Source organism: Falco biarmicus, chromosome 2, assembly GCF_023638135.1.
Source record: "Falco biarmicus isolate bFalBia1 chromosome 2, bFalBia1.pri, whole genome shotgun sequence".
In the NCBI taxonomy this organism is placed as follows: domain Eukaryota; kingdom Metazoa; phylum Chordata; class Aves; order Falconiformes; family Falconidae; genus Falco; species Falco biarmicus.
This window is the reverse complement of record NC_079289.1, coordinates 80,938,055-80,953,118: the sequence shown is the minus strand read 5'-3', so window position 1 is coordinate 80,953,118 and position 15,064 is coordinate 80,938,055. Positions and strand designations below refer to the sequence as shown.

General features: G+C 44.0%; 1 protein-coding gene across 4 annotated transcripts in view; it reads left to right on the top strand.

Moving 5' to 3' along the window:
- The first annotated feature begins 9,346 nt into the window (after window positions 1-9,346).
- Window positions 9,347-15,064, top strand: part of LOC130144767 (myelin-oligodendrocyte glycoprotein-like) — a 33,968-nt gene continuing 28,250 nt past the window's right edge. For 2 of the 4 annotated variants that reach the window (XM_056328885.1, XM_056328887.1), the window contains exons 1-2: window positions 9,348-9,504; window positions 13,588-13,649. The gene's annotated coding sequence lies outside the window, so the exon portion shown is untranslated. Of the gene's footprint in view, window positions 9,505-13,587; window positions 13,650-15,064 lie in introns of all 4 variants that reach the window. The other 2 variants (XM_056328888.1, XM_056328886.1) reach the window with 2 other exon arrangements.

Here is a 15,064-nt window from a genome sequence, read left to right as displayed (position 1 = left end):
GCAGCATGTAAAGACAAGTTGCCCCAACCAAAGTGACAGTTTTAGTTTCAGCCATATCCCTCAGGGCGCATGAGTGCTCCTTTCCAAAGCCCTCAGACAAGGAGAGACCAATGCAACACAGAGACTTGACAACCTGTGCTCGATTTTGGCTTGCACAACAAAATACCTTGAGTAAACTCAATGAAAGCTACATGGTACAGGCTTAAATAAAGCCTGAAGGCAGCACTTACGCTGGGCTGCTACATCCTTTTCTCACCCAACATAACAACCCCTAGCACAGCAAAGGTACAACGCACCCTCCCACTTCCAGAACTGAAACGGACTCATTGCACAGTCCCAGGTCGGTGTTGCACTTGCACACCAGCATCCCTCTCTTTCATTAAAGATAGAAGGTCAGATGAACGATGTTTCAAGCAACTTAAACACATGCACAGGAAAGCACCACTTGATGCAGCGTTGTGGGAAGACTCTAAGAAACGGACTCACTTTCACAGAAAAGTGAAAGGCTTTAGTTGTGGCATGGCTGGTAAACCACAGATGGAAAGCCCCGAGAGAGAGCATGTGTTGCTACTTACTGGTCTGAATCCATCCGTCCTGTAGTCAAATTCATTATTTAAATCTTTTCACCTGTGAGAGCTGAAATCTCTCTTTTGCTCAAAAATGCACTCCCTTTTTCCACTTCAACAACCCTGACTCCAAACATTGTCTCTAAAGCCCCTTGCACTACATCAAATAAACGTTCTTAGTTGGTTTTCCAAATTGCAAAGTGAATCCTTTTCCTATTTATAGCATATATGCACAAAAGTTCACATTACCCCATGAGGGTAATCTCTCTAACCTTTCTCTTTTCTAGGGCAAGAGAAACTCCTCTAAAGGAATAACTAAGTACAGCCCAACTCCACAGGGAGAGGACCCCCTCACTCACTGTAGGAGTTAGTTAGGCTCTTGGGACTTCTTCTATGTGTGATGCAAGCTTTAGGACCTTCACCACATTCATTGGATTACATGGGATGAAATCACTGTAAACTGGTCCCCATCTGAGGATTAGGAAAGGCAACCCACAAGTTCCTTGAGGTGATCGCCCCTGCATCTGGCAGCCCAGGGAATTACAGGCCACAGACCAGTCAGTAGCCTCCATCTCATTCGTCTTTCAAGACACAGTTACATGACAACATGTCAACCTGTACAATAACCTACCAACACAACAAAAAAATGCTTCAAATCGTTCATGTGTTACCAGCACTGCTAACAAGCATAAGTAGTGTATCCAAGCCAATGCCCCATGCTGCAAAATGCAAGCCCTTGGGAACTACTCATGACCTCACTATTAACCACAAACTGAAGTGCTTTGTTAAGAAAGACCCTGCCTCCCATTTTAGTCTGGCACAGAAAACTTCTATGTACAGACAGATGCTCTTATATCAACAGAGTCTCAGGCTGACCTTCCAACTTGCCTGAAAGAGGTCCCAACCGTTTAGCAATAAAACACTGATTTGTCTTCCTGTGATTTCAGGAAGTGCTGCTTAGGACCATTTTATAATTGGAAAACTTGGACACAAAAGTCACACACCCAGGGTCACACAGGGCCGTAGCTGACTCGGTGCTTGAAGTCACATCTCCAGCATGCAGAGACCTTCTTCTCATCTTCCACTTGTTGGACTGGAAAGTCTACTTCTCTGCCACATTCACCCCAGTAGACGTCATAAGTCAACAGAAGCCATTTACTGGTTTTGAATAGGATTGCATATAAACTGCCAGACTACACTTTCATATCTGTCACACAAAAATAAGTCCACCCTTAAAATAATTGGAAAGAGTAAAAAGGTGACAAAACATCTCTCAGTTGACGCAGGAAAACTTTTAAGAATGTGTCAGTAAGAAGCAACACTAATGCAGCCATATTGTGGACTGAAGGTGATTGCTAATATTTCCTTCTTAATTTCTTCTGCCAGGAGATCTATGCTGTCACATCATCCTTCATGAGGCTGAGAGTGTAGTTTCAAAACAAAATCAGGTTTGCTTGCACAAACTTATTTTCCACAGCATCATGCTGAACTAGAGGCAATTGTATTCCTCTCAATTCATCCTGTTATCCGTCAGACTTACTATTACTATTTTACCTAACTTCTAAAATACGTCACTACTGCAGTCACAGTAGCTAAAGGGATAAAGACATAAAATGTCTGAGCTATTGCCAAAGCACAGTAGCTATTTTTACAATACAAGGCAAACAAAAAGTATCTTTATCACCTTATTGGAAATCTTATTAGCCAGCTCAGATCAGTTTGATAAACTGCCAGTGACATTAAACACTGTGTCAGCAAAGTACCAGAAGTCTATCATAAACCTGGCCTTTCAAAGCCCTTTCTTTTGTTTTCCATACGCATCTCATATTTCCATGCCTATCTGGCACTACCTGCAGCACAGAGGATTGCTCTCCTCTTTGAGATACACATTATTGAATTCTCATATCAGAATCATGAGAAAAACCCAGTCCTGTGTTGGTTCCTGATCTACTGAACAAGGCAAGAGGGCTGGGCCAGATAATGACCGAGGAAATTCATTGACTCTTCCTACACAGGGTGAGGCAGGGAGCCAGCCCCCAGGGAAGGTCTGCTCCGGACCCCAGGCAGCAGCGCGCACGAAGGGCATGCCCAGAAACTGAAGGACTGGAGAAGCAGACGGAGTGGCTGTGGAGACAGGTGAGTCTCCAGGGACCCCAGCCAGGGCAAGCCACAGTGCCAGGTGTCTGCTCAGCAGGCAGGCATCCCACCAGGAGTTCTGGCATGCCAGGGCACAGCTCAGCCTTGAGCAGTAAGTGCCTTCGAGCAGGAAAAAGCAAAAGAATAAATTAAATCAAAACCTCCAAACCCTACACATCCGTTCTGTTTATCTTCAGATTATTTTGTTTATATATTTAAAGTTGAATTTTTCATTACTACCATGAGGCAGGCAGCTGCCTGTCAAAGTATTTCTCAAGGAACAATTTGATCCAGCTGAGAGCAGGAACAAGAAAGAAGAGGACAAAAAAAAGCTTTTAATCTGCTCCAGCCCAGTGACAATTTGCCAGTCCGCTGGAGATGAAGCGCCGCATGGGAAACTTTTTTTTTTCTCTCTTCTTTTTTTTAAGAGCTCCTTAAGAAGAGCTCCTACTAACAAACATTTGCTCTGCCTGGCTGGAATTATCAGCCACAAAACCCATGAGGCAAGCGCACAGTGACCCAGTGCCTTTTGTTAGCGTTTCTGGCAATGCAGCGACTGCTGACAGGCTTCACACAATGCATCTTAGCTTCACTTCTGAGCAATTCCTATTGCGTCACAACATATCTGGATAGAAAATTATTTCTAAACCAAGTCAAACAAACAGCTCCTAAGAAACAGAAAATTCCGCAAAAGAAATCCACCAATTTCTGTGGGTGCATTTACCGCACCGGTGTACCTTCAAGTACAGTAGTACAAGTACAAGGGAAACAGTAGTAGTAGGTATTCCACAAATAACTCCACTAGTAAGAACCAGCTTTTGCATTAAAACTGGTTTCGACATCCCCAGGTCACAGGTGCTCAGGCTTGAGCACCCCACAGCAGTGTGGGACCCCAGGCACAGAGGTGTGCCCCTGCCTGCATACTTTTCAGAAGCCTTTGAGGTGGGGTTGGAGGACAGGGGAGGAAAGGAGTTTTGTTTTGTTCTAGTCTCTAGGCAGCATTGCTCCAGACAGCTGGGAGGAAACCACTGAACTTCTGCACCTAGGCAGAAGCCAGGTAAGAATTTTGCTGCTTTAAGTGGCTGGAAACAGACTCTAACCCCCTCCCATGAAGGTCGGGCTTTACAGCCCAGTGCTCTTATACATCGCTCACTACATGTTCTCTAAAGCATGCTATAATCTTAATCATTGCACACCCAGATGCTGGGATGGGATAGAGCACTCAGCCTGGAAATAATTAATTGTATAACATATCTCTGCCAGCTGGAAACTCCATGCAAGCAGCCAGTGTAATTGCACAGAAGTAAGTGCAACAAAGCAGTATACAAAGTGTATTTGGACAGAGGTAAGGTGCCACAAAGCAGCATGCTAAATGCAAGTCAGATTTTGCAAGATGAGTGAGAAAGCATGTAGCTCCCACAATGACCTCCTTGTCTAAGTGGCAGGACTGCCACAGACTGAATGCAAGCACAATTCCAACATCACTGCTTTTGTTCAGACTATTTACTTTTCAGGGAGGAAAGATTGGTATCCTATCGCCCCCACACCCCAACATGTCAAAGCTAGTGTTGTTGTTTACTGCCAAGACAGCACATACTTGTTTGCCCTCTTGAGATCGTGCTCCCTGCAGATTGGCAGAACACCAGCAACTTCATTACATAGTTATGAGAGGCTGCTTGAACCTTCACACTAGGAAAAATTATGCTTCCCCTCACGAAACTTAGCTAAAAGTCAATACTTTCTTTCTAAGGTGAAGGCCAGGGAGAGATCTGAGGAGGTACTGCTATATGCTTCCCTGGTCTTTGCTTACCCTGCTCCCTATGTGGGTCACAGCCGCGGAGAAGGTATTGGGCTATAAGGGCCTTTGGACACTCACAGCATAGCAGCTGTTGCTGAACTAAATTTTACCACTATTAGCATCAGCAAAATGGGCATTTTAATTACTGCTAGTATTTACAGAATATAACATTCCTCCAAAAGCCCTCTGAAAAAAAAAAAACCCAAACAAACAATAAAAACCAGCAAGAGCAGCTGGAGCTGCAGTACTATGTTCAGCAAAGCTCAAGTTTCATCAAGACTGGAAATGGGAGTTCCTTTGCCCCCTGGACTGGAGCACCCTGCAGAGGAGGGGAGCACTCCCACCGTGGCCATGGCCACTGAGAGAGCAGGAGCTGCACTGGGTAATGAGCTAAAACCAGGACATTTTGTCTTAACACACATTAATGGTTCATTCAACCTTAGAAGATCTCCCCTTTAGAAAAGGCGTGAACCAAGCTGTCACAGGCATCAATGGAAAAAAGACCTGCATGCCTTAAGAAAGGCATTATGATTCATTTAGCCCTGCCTTGAACAAGGGAAGCAAGGCTTGGGGACACACAAGCTGCTGTGGCCGTCAGCAGTTGTGCAAGACGCAGATGGCAGGCAGGTCTTAAGGCTGGCACACAGACTTAGACCATCAGGCAGAGCAGCAAACAGAATCAGAAGAAAGCAGAGCTGAGAGTCTCCTTGCAAAGCACCCTAAAACACAAACCATAGGAATAGCCCAGGCAGCTTCTTTTCAGAGTGGCAAAACAAACGTGCCCTTCAGCAACGCAAAAATAAGGTCTAGAGGAAGAGTGTTGATCATGGCAGGCTGTGTTCTTCGGTGCAACAGTTTCATTGCTCACGTTTAGAAATACCTGTATTAGGTTTGGCAAAACTCGCTCAAGATACTACACAGTGTTACCTAGTGTTGCATAAACCAAGTTGTAGGGGTTTTTTTCTCTTGGATTTCATGGTTTTGCTGCCATGCCTAAATGAAGGAACCACTTCTATAATTAACAATAGCCTGATTAGTTACATCTCTGAAGGATTGCAGACAGCATTACTGTGACTATGGTGAACCTCCCAAGTACATGCCTCTGACGGAGAGCACAGGGTGGGCATTCAGTGCTTGGTTTATACTGTTCTTAGGGCTAGAAAGAAACCCAGTTACATCCTCGAATATTTTATTATTTGCAAATTATTATTAGTTGCAAATAAGCTGGCTGGAATGTGAAATACCTGTCAGAAGGTGGGTGTGCTCCCCGCATGTTTCTAGACAGAGCGGAATCCTCTCCCTACCATTACTGAACCAGCCCCATGCACAAGACCAGACTCCCCACCGTCAGTCCAGCTTTCCCCTCCAAACAGGCTTGTGAGCCCTGTTTTGGCCAGCCCAGGGTAGGACAGTGTAACAGCGGCTGTAATGGAAGAAAGAAAAAAACAAGTGGCAGAGAGAAATAGATTTTAGAGACTTTCACCCTTTGAGATGTGCCAGAGTCCAGTGCTGGGAGATGAAATACAACAAAATGCATTTTCACTAGCTCAGAGGGCTAGAAAGATGGGGCAGCACTAGGAAAGCTGAGAAGGTCAATATATACAACTGGGGGGTGAGTCAAGCCGGTGACGACAGTTTGTTCACCATAAGGATCTGCCAAGCACCAGTCCAGCTCCCCTTTGCTGCAGCAAGGGTAGGCATCCATGCCCAGCCTACTCAGCCCCTGCCCTGCTCAGCTAACCCGGCAGGCCAGCACATGTCATTTTGTCTAGTCTGGAGAAAAGGAAGCTAAGTGGTGACCTTGTTGCTCCCTGCAGCTTCCTGAAGAGCAGAAGTGGAGAGGAAGGAGCTGAACTCTTCTCCCTTGAATCCTGTGATAGTTCACATGGGAACAGTTCAAAGCTGCACCAAAAGAAGAGGCTCCCCAGGGAAGTGGGGAAGCACCACACTAGTCAGAGTTCAAGGAGTGTCTGGGTGACACTCGTACGGTTTAGTTTTAGATAGTCCTGCAAGGAGAGGGGAGTGAGATTTATATGATCCTTATGGGTCCCTCCCAACTCAAGATATTCTATGATTTTAGAGAGGTTCACACTTGACACCCTTTCTCTACAGAGGGGGTGGTCAAACACTGGAACAGGCTTCCTAGGGTTGTCAATGCCGAAAGCCTGTCAGTCAAATATGCCTTGGATTTTGGTCAACCCTGAAGTGGTCAGGCAGTCAGGTGAGATTGTTATAGGTCCCTTCCAACTGAAATAGTCTATTCGATGTCTCACTTATGCTGGGAGGGAAGCAGAGATACATGGAGCAACTTACACTTTCAGTGCCTCCCAGTGCTTGCTGCTGTTCCCTAGGAAAGCCCAAAAGCCTCGTGGCAAATACAATCATGAACGCCTTTGCCGAAAAACCATGAATTCTCTCTCCCTCCCAAGTGTCTGAAATTCTGAGCACTCAAGCAGCCACCCACTTCAGGGTAATCTGGAGATCGCCAGATTGCAGAGGACTTTTGGTTTCTGGAATGTTATACTCTGTAAATACTAGCAGTAATTAATGGGAAAAGTGACTTCAGAGAGGAACAAGCAGCTAATCAATGAGCCTAAAATCTTCGTTGCTTAAGTGATCAGACTGTCAAAAATAGCAAAAGATCAGCTTCACCCTTGTTCCTTTCTCACAGTCAGGCTGAATTTTTGTTCCTTTTTCTGCCTACACATTCAGGTCATTACGCTTCAGGCATAAATGCATATTTCTTGCCAAGCATCTCCTATTGGCAGAACTTAAAGGAACATTTCTCATCTTGGACAGCAACACTGCTGACTGTTGCCTCTTCATTTGCAAATGAACATGCTGCTTCAATTTTTGGTACTCTGGTTGCACCATGAAAAGACCTCAGCAGTTGCTTAAACGGTTCAAAAGTCAGCAAGAGCTCTCAATGTTTCTTCCTATCTCTGTGTCTGCCATCATTCTGGGGCAGGAGCCCTAGCCATATAACTTTTTACCTCAAATGAGCGGAAACAAGTGAAACCAGTCACAAACGGGAATGTGTCTCACAGACCAGAAAGCCTCAGTCTACAGCCAAATCCAAACTTGCAATTAAAACATGCACCTCTCAAGTGCGCACCAGCCTGGCATAAGCAGCCTTTTTGTTTCCACCTAGATTGAAGAAGGAATAAGGTTTAGCAAAATGAAGTAGATATGATGAGCATGGTAAGCTACAGCTACTGCTGGTCTCCACTGCCTTACCCACACAAAACCTTGTCATTCTGAGCAGAAGAAAGCAAGCGAAGTGGAGTTTGCACTTTCCTTCTGAAGTGAGCCTGCTTAAGACTCTTTGTATTATTTGGTTCATCTGGTAACAAAAGGGGAGTTAGGAGAAAAGAAAAATTCAAATGTATTGATAACAGCAAGTAAGGCCATCAATATTAATGATAAGTCAAAAATGCGTGACTCGCTTTTTGGAGTACTCTGCCAGCTGGGTCCGAAGCCATTCTGACTATAAACACAAGCAGAGGGAAAAATACAACTACGATAGGAACATCGCAAGGTTACAGCATGCTAACGTAGCACCAAAGGAAGTTGCACAGGTCCCTTGTTCAGTCTACAGCAGCACTTAGTTGAATCCAAGTTTATATTCCAGATACTGGAGACTAAATTATATAAACCCTCCCTTCTTCCATCTGTTCACCTATACGTAGCGAAAACAGTCTGGCTTTGACTCTGGAAAGCATTCGGTTCACCATGTTTGAATTAGCAGATGTGTAGGCAACTGTGCTTTGTAACAAAGCTAAGAAGTTGTCTAAGAAGGATTGCTGTATTCTGTGGAAAAGGAGACTGTATTTTGCTTTTGTTGTAAGCCTTTTGATGAACATGCAGGATACAGCAAACTGGAGCAGGGGAAGGGAGAAGAAAAAAACCGAAAGCACATATATACAAGCTAAAAGCAGCATGAAAAAGGCACTGATCATTTGAACACCTCCAAACATTGAAGATGAGCAGCCCCAGGGACTGAAAACCAACAACCCATTAGGAAATGGTCTTTAGTACATGAATCAGCTTAAGGATTTGATGTCAGCTTGGTAGCTTGTCTCAACATATTTGTGTTCTGTGTTCGGTCCACCTCAATGAGTAGGAAGTAAGAAAAAAAAATGCCAAGGGCTGCATGGATGAACAAGGAACTCCTGGCAAAACTCAAACAGAAAAAGGAAACCTACAGAGGGTGGAGATAAGGTGAGTAAGATGGAAGGAATAAAGAGACATTGACCAAGCATGCAGAAACATGGTTAAGAAAACCAAAATCCACCTGGAACTGGATCCAGTCAGGGATGCCAAAGACAACAAGAAAGGCTTCTATACATACATAGGAGACAAAAAGAAGGGAAGGCTAGGGAAATTGTGGGCACACTGCTGAAAGAGGCAGGGGACCTGTCTTTACTAACAAGACTGGCCTTCAAGAATTCCAGGTCCCAGAGACTGGGCGAAAGTCTGGAACAAGGAAGAAGTACCCTTGGTGGAAGGGCATCAGGTCAGGGAGTCTTAGGCAAAGGCAAAGTCTCAAGTGCCTGCTTGAGCTAAGAGGCAAGGGATATTTCAGAAGCATTACCAAAATCCTTATTCTGAATATCTTCAAGTGGCACATTTGTGCAAAGAAAGTAAAACATTTTATCAGACAAAAGGTAGATAGTCCTCCTAGAAAGGACTGCAATACCAGAATGCTGCATTATCATAAGCAGCTAAAGTTTGGGAAAGATGAAAAGTGAAATGCTGAATGCTCCTGAGCTTTTACTATTGGTAGAGTGGTAGCTAGCAAGTTCTTATGTCAGCTGAGCACACTGTAGCAGCACGGTCACTGGTTCCTTTTATTCCTCAGCTAGTTAAGAAATGCAGCCTTTGCTATCTGAGTCATTGCTCCACATCCTGCCCGGCTTCTGCACTTCCTCTTTCAAGGCAAAGGCTCCTGAGCACGTTTGAATCTCAGCACATTCAGGCAGGATACTGAGAGATTCCACACAGGTAAGTAAGAGATCAAGTTTTCTGTCTTATACTAGAAAGTGCTAAAACTGCAGTATCTGGGCTATGGCTTTTTGGCTAAGGTCTTTTACAATTGCTTCAGATGATGTGGACATGGGGAAAATGAAAAAGAAACAATCATGGTTTGGTTTTCTTCCCCCCCCCCCCCCCCCCCCCTTTCTTTTTTGCTGGAGGGGAAAAGTACAGATTGAGGTGTTTACCAGTTAAAACATCTCAGCTCTGTAACTCAGCTCCCCTTCCCTGACTGCCAGCTAAGGCACACTTAGACTGAGAAGCAAGGCTATGGCTACCCCTATAACAAAAGGCATCTTTCACCTGACACCCCAAAAGGCGTCTCCAATTAATTTACTCGCGGAGTACATTTTTGCCTTTATTTTTGCTCTTTATCTTTTTGCTTCTTTTTAGTCATTAAACTGGCACACCAGTGCCAGTGACCAAATGGGGAGTTTCAGTTTAGTGAAGTTCAGAGAATGAACACTGGGCTGAAAATAATCAACCACACTTACTGCTTCAAAACGTCAGCTAAGAGAAAAGGCTCAGGCAAGGCACTCAACATACTAGTCACACCAAAACGCTATATAATTTTTCAGGCTCTGAAGGTAGCTGTTTACAAACTGACAGCATGTAATAGCAGCTAAAACCCCTGTGCTGCACAAAACCTGAGGTCTCGGTTTGCAGCTAGCGAAGAAATCAAGTGAAAGCATGAAAAGACAAAAAAAGAAGACAAGCAACTGCATACGAGGATTTGCCCCAGTTATGAGTTACCACGGTATCTGTGGACTTTGAAAAAGACAATAACAAGACACTGTTGCACAAGTAGGTTTCAGATGAATTTGTTGCCTTTGAGTTTTGATGGAAGGTTTATGTTAGATGAAAAAAATTAAAAACTAAACAGACCACAGACGTACATAGCAGTCCCTACAGCAGGGCATTTAAACCAACTTCTCCATTTAAAAAAAATATCTATTTTTATTTTTGATAGCTTGTCCCTTCTTCAGAAGGAACTGTACCCACCAAGATAATATAGGGAGAGAGGTGTAGAAGAGAAACACCTTGAGAAAGTACAAAGCAACTGATGTCATGAAGCCAAATTTCTCAGACCCCTGTATGAACTTGCAACTCAGATCCCTCAAGAGCCAGACAATTTTACTTTTCTGAAGGCTACATCAACAGAAGCATTTCACCAGTTGACTAAAACTGAATCCTAAGTGAGCAGTGAATCCACACAGCTGTAGATTTCAGTTTTCATGAAATCAAAAAGCTTCCTATTGTTTTGAGTTTTGCTTGATAATACAAGTGAAAGCAATCTAAAGGCAGAGTTCAGCACAGATTTTTCCTTCTAGAGAAATTAATTAGTTATTTCAAGAAAGGGGGAGGAGGTGGTAGGAAATTTTCATCTCCCAGACCTCTTCTTGTCATGCAGATCAGCCTCTGAAATGTTTACCAAGATGAACACTACAAAACAGGCTCCGATTCATAACCGGAGACAGTGTAAGTCCTAAAATAAGGTTGTATAGGTGTACGTACTACATTCAAGAAACTGATTTTTTGTTGGAACAGTCACCACTTCTTGACATTTTGTCTGCTGGAGAAGCCACTCTGGGGGCGACAAGGGGCATGAGACAAATATGGATGACATTTTACTCTTCTACAGAAAAAACCTACATATTATCAAAAAAACAACCAACCAAAAAAAAAAACCAAACCCAAAACCAACAGTCACACACACACCCCAGTGCAGTGAACTCTTTAGGGGGGGTTCCCCACCTTATCATTGTATATGACACCTACAGCTCACTGCTAGCACAAGATCGACGTGGACCTGTTGGAGCAGATCCAGAGGAGGTCTGCACAACCAGTCAGTGCTGGAACACCTTTCCTCTGCAGAAAGGCTGAGAGTTGTCATTGTTTAACACGGAGGAGAGAAGGGCTTGTAGAGACCTTATTGCAGCCTTTCAACACTTCAAAAGGGCTTATAAGACAGATAGAGACTTTTTACTAGGGCCTGTAGCAACAGGACAAGGGGCAATGGTTTTAAACTGAAAGAGAGTAAATTTAGATTGGACATAAAGATATTCATTAGGATGAGGGTGGCAAGACACCGGAACAGGTTGCCCAGAGAAGTTGTGGATGTCCCATCCCTGGAAGTTTTCAAGGCCAGGTTGGATGGGGCTTTGAGCAACCTGGTCTAATGGAAGCTGTATTGGCTAGTGGAAGGCAGGGCAGTTAGATGATATTTGAGGGTCCCTCCCAAACCATTCTATGCTTCTATGATCAGCATTTAAGACTCCTTTGAAAAAGTTGAGCTGGTTTCTTTCTTTCACTCCTCTAGCTACGTTCCTTTTCTGAACTGTGTTACAGCCTTCACTCCCACTCAGGACAATGACCCTATAGAGCCCACCGCCCCCTGTGGAAGCTGAACATTCCTAAACAGACACAGAAGGTGGCAGTTCAGTCCAGGCAAGGGGATAGAGCAGGCACGTGTCAATGGACAGAGCCTTGTTCCAACAGATGAGAGAAAAGAGGGGAGGAGAGGAAAAAATATGAACCATCCTCTGAACAAGATACTTTTCTGCCATAGTCCATTAAATATATACACACGCAGACTGCATGCGAATATATACTCAGTGAAACATCTCATTGAACACCGACAATTTTCAGAGGCACGTGGGGAATGTACACACACTGCAGATTTACCTGGAATCTGAGCCTCAGGGACTTCTAGTCATTGATTTTAGTTCATGTCTGCCCATGTGCCTTTAAGACAGCACTTCAGCACCTTCAGGTGCATCTTAACCACACAGCAAGGCATGGTGCAGCGGTGCTTGTGTTAACAGGGTCTGGAGAAGTGCTGCAGTCTCCACGTAGTGTTGCACAGGAGTGAATGCCCTGTGCTGATGGGGAGTTACTAATTGCAGCTCCTCATCACACTTTGCAGGGCTCTGCTGCTCCCGGCCTGGGAGAGGAGCTCAGGTCAGCGCAGCATAGGGCTGCGTGGGTACTGTGCCTGCTCAGCCTTGGCCCGAGGCAGCCCTACTACCTGCGGTGTATAGCAGAGGCATACCAGAACTTACACTGACTTGGGATTTTAACTGGGTTTATTGCTGGGGGTGGAAAGGAGAGCTTTGTTTTGAAAGTAGGAGGTTGGGATTTGTTTTGTTTGTTTGGGTATTTTTCTCCAAGTTTTCCTTCCTGCTCACATAGAGTACTGAACAAATAAAACTACAGCCACCTTCAGCACCACTAAAAGGAATCTCTATTTTATGGCTGTAGCCAATTCCAGATTTAGTTCTTCTCTCAGCTGCCTTTCCCTCTATTGTCTCTGTATTTTCTTTTTTCTAAACTCCTATTCCAGCCACCAGACTTTTCTACCAGTCCTTCCCTATGCTAGTTGATAAAGTCATCTGAAAATAGAATAAAATAAATCACTGGCACGAGGACAGTACCTTCAGGGAAGTGCCCAGTAAGACTGAAGGAAGAAAGTGTGTACCACTTAGTCATTATGTATTTCAAGATGTCTGCTTAGTCAGAGATGAGTGGTAAAGAAAGTTACAGAAAAAACACAAACTAGAGAAAATATAATCTATTCTAGAAGGACTAGAATATATACGAGTCCTAAACTGCAGAGGTCTCCATGTGCCTATCAGCCCCTAGGAATGTAGATTGATCAGAACAACTCTGCCCCGGCCCCCCAGCACCAACAGTTTAAGAACAATAAATGCATAAATAGCTCAAGAACTCCACGCTAGGCAATTTCCAGGCACAGAAGACTTGCTTTGAGTTTGCCCATGTTAAGTCATGCAACTTCTTACAAGGGATGTGACTGCACTCTTGCTTCAGTTAAGAATTCCTAACGTCCCAGAGCCAAGTACTTTTTTTAATCCTCCATCTGTGGGTTACCACTTTCTGGTTTTGCTTTCAAAGCAACCACAGGGAAGAAAAACTCCCTCACACACAGCAGAAAAGCTCAGCCCATCACGGCTTTTCTAGTTACAACATAGCGGCAGCTTCGGCAACAGATACTGCCACAGTTCAGCCAGTCTCTGAGTGTCCATCTTCTTGCAGGCATGTCCGGGAGGGAGACCTTGAACCCATGTCGTCAGCCTTGTGTTTAAACTCCAGAAAATGTATGTATACAAAATATTAATGTATGATTTGCTTTACCACATCCTCTGGACCCTTTACTCTTAGTGTAAGTGGAGGTGGCTCAACTGTGCCCTTTCAGCAAAAGACTTGCCCTGTTAGCAGAGAGGACAATGCGCAAGCAAGGCTCCAAAGGGAGCAAATTGCCATTTGCACAGATCTACAAGGGCATCAAGAGCTTACACCAAAACCTATGACTACAGGATCCACACAGCAATCTACTCCTGGAAAGCAGAATCAGTTAACACCTAGGCACCCAGCCCACCTACCGAACAGCAGGCATTAAGGCAGCATAACAATAAGACCACTCAGTAGCATCCTGAAAGAGCACCTGCAGCATATGAAACCACAGGACTTTGTCATTTGCAAGGACTTGTTTCAAGTATTTTGGTTTCAGTTACTGCAGTTTAGTAAAGTTTCACCCCCATTTCACTTTTTTCTATAAATGAAGTGAGCTGATGAAATTTACCTGTTGCTTGGTGTAATTGAAGAGTTACAACTTTAATGAAGAGTGGGGAGGATGGAGAAAACAGGCAAATTATTCATCCAGATAACACCAGCGTTTTTTAATTTTTAAAATTATTTCTACAACTTAGTTTTGCACACAGGTGTTTTCCTCTCACACCTCCTTGTGTGTATATTACTACGCAGGTCTCTGTATTATTTTATTTCACTTACAATTTCCCTGCAAGGTTGCTGGAAAGATAAGGTACAAGGAGATGGAGACTGGTATTTGCTCCTCAGTTTATGAATAAAGTTAGTTATAGGGTCCAAATGTATTTCTTGACTAAGCACCTTTGAAGTATAATCTCTTCACTGGCTTCGTCATTTCCTGACATCCAAGTTCCCCTGTATTCTACATTGCCATGTACTTAAGTTCTGAACCAGAAGTTTTTTTGTAAAAACAAACTTGCTTTCAGCTCCTTTCTCAGTAGCCTTGCCAGAGCAACATCAGCTGTCACCACAGTTAGAGAGCTTTCCGAGCTACAGCCAAGTAGATCCTTGACATTATTGCTGTGAAGAGGATTATTTTATGTCTACATCAGGAAAGGGAAGAGAATCCAGAACTCCCCACATTTCCCTTGCTGAGGCAGCCCAGCTTAAACTTGATTGTTCTTTTGAAAGAGCAGATTTACAGGGTGCACAGGGAGTTGCTGCATTTTGCCTTCTGCATCCTTGCATGCATGTAAACTGACTGCCGTGTACATCTGCAGACTCAGTGTGTTCCAGCTACCCATCTTTGGAGGAGGTGGCATTGTCTTTTTCTTCTTTTTTCCTTTTCTTCTTACCACAAACAAACAGTGCAAATGACACCAAACTGCACCCAAAACACACTTATCTTGCAGTTACCATGAATTCTTACTTCCTGAAAGGTGACAATTCCTTCTTAACCCAAATG